The sequence below is a fragment of the Protobothrops mucrosquamatus genome, unplaced genomic scaffold (assembly GCF_001527695.2).
Source record: "Protobothrops mucrosquamatus isolate PMUCROS unplaced genomic scaffold, P.Mucros_1.0 scaffold8202, whole genome shotgun sequence".
Classification (NCBI taxonomy): domain Eukaryota; kingdom Metazoa; phylum Chordata; class Lepidosauria; order Squamata; family Viperidae; genus Protobothrops; species Protobothrops mucrosquamatus.
This window is the reverse complement of record NW_015393999.1, coordinates 10,320-12,328: the sequence shown is the minus strand read 5'-3', so window position 1 is coordinate 12,328 and position 2,009 is coordinate 10,320. Positions and strand designations below refer to the sequence as shown.

Here is a 2,009-nt window from a genome sequence, read left to right as displayed (position 1 = left end):
ATTATTTCAAGAGCAATTCATTTAGGATTTCATGCGCCTTGAAACATCAATTGTCTCTGCTTATATTTGCTAAATTATCATTGCTGCTCGTTTTTAGATGAAAGCATATTAAATAAATTTTAAATAAAATACTATGCAATTAAAACAATTGGCGATTCTAAGGCATTACACAATGGAAAACAGTTTCTTTATAGAAGATTGGGAAAAAAAATAAAATGCAATTACTTCTGCTTTTGCTGCACATTGAAAGAATGTATTAATCTCCTTAGCACAAGCACTGTCACTGAATTCATTCACCTTCCAACAAGCCATCATCAATGCCATCTCTGTAACACAGCTTGCCTCTGGAAAAGAAAGAAATTCCCATTATCCGGGAGTATTTTACAGCTTCTACAAATCTATTGCAAAAGAAACACACAAAACAAGGAAGAACATATAGCAGGTGGCGATCGCAGCACTGTTTGCTGTTATATTGTTCCAAGAGGCTATTAACTTCCATTGGAATTGAAAATTCTTAAATAGTACCTAGAATGGGAAGGAAGATGAAGGAAACAGTCACTGGTCAATGGGAAGACATCTGATCCAGGTGAGCCAGATCCCTGGATGTAATGCCTGGCGCAAGACAGATGTTAATCTATCAGATTTTAGCAGAATGGGTAGAAGCTGTGTGAACTGGTACATACATACATGTAGGATGTCAGTACATATAATAACAATAACAATAACAATAATAATAATAATAATAATAATAAAGTTGGAAGGAACCTTGGAGGTCATCTAGTCCAACACCCTGCTCAGGCAGGAAACCCTATACCATTTCAGACAAATGGCTGTCCAGTCTCTTCTTAAAAGCTTCCAGTGTTGGAGCATTCACCGCTTCTGGAGGCAGGTTGTTCCACTGGTTAATTGTTCTAATTGTCAGGAAGTTTCTCCTTAGTTCTAGGTTGCTTCTCTCCTTGATCAGTTTCCATCCGTTGCTTCTTGTCCTGCCTTCAGGCGCTTTGGAAAATAGCTTGACTCCCTCTTCTTTGGGGCAGCCCCTGAGATACTGGAACACTGCTATCATGTCCCCCCTCGTCCTTCTCTTCGTTAAACTAGACATACCCAATTCCAGCAACCGTTCCTTATATGCTTTAGCCTCGTCCCCTAATCATCTTTGCTTTAGCTTCCAGTCCCCTAATCATCTTTCTCTGTACTCTTTCTAGAGTCTCAACTTCTTTTTTACATCGTGGTGACCAAAACTGGATGCGGTATTCCAAGTGTGGCCTTACCAAGGCATTGTAAAGTGATATTAACACTTCACGTGATCTTGATTCTATCCCTCTGTTAATGCAGCCCAGCACTGTGTTGGCCTTTTTGGCAGCTGCAGCACACGGCTGGCTCATATTTAAGTGATTGTCCACTAGGACTCTGAGATCCCTCTCACAGTTACTACTATTGAGCAAGGTACCCCCCCTATACTATACCTGTACATTTGGTTTTTCTTGCCTAAATGTAGAACCTTACTTTTTTCACCATTGAATTTCATTTTGTTAGATGGGATACACAAAAGCCAGATATATCTGCTTCCTAAGCTTCCCTCTGTAGCCTATACCAGGGATAAGCAACCTTGGCTCTTTTGTGACTCCTGGACTTCAACTCCCAGAATTCCCGGGCCAGCATGGCTCAGCTTGGAAACCTCTCCCTTTCCCCTCAGCATGGCTGGCTCAGGAATTCTGGGAGTTGAAGTCCACGAGTCAAAAAAGAGCCAAAGTTGCCTACCTCTGGCCTAGGCTGCTTTATGACTCGTGGACTTCAACTCCCAGAATTCCTGAGCCAGCACCTTTCCCCTCAGCATGGCTGGCTCAGGAATTCTGGGAGTTGAAGTCCACGAGTCATAAAAGAGCCAAGGTTGCCTATACCAGGGGTTCTCAACCGTGGCAACTTTAAGACTTGTGGACTTCAACTCCCAGAATTCCTCAGCCAGCCAAGCTGGCTGAGGAATTCTGGGAGTTGAAGTCCACAAGTCT

The 2,009-nt window shown here is 42.3% G+C and overlaps 1 long non-coding RNA gene across 1 annotated transcript; it reads right to left on the bottom strand.

Moving 5' to 3' along the window:
* Positions 1-221: 221 nt before the first annotated feature.
* Positions 222-657, bottom strand: LOC107300732. Its single transcript, XR_001549239.1, has 2 exons — positions 526-657; positions 222-344 (listed from the first exon to the last, which is right to left on the bottom strand). It is a non-coding gene; the product is annotated as an uncharacterized LOC107300732 (long non-coding RNA).
* Positions 658-2,009: the final 1,352 nt, after the last annotated feature.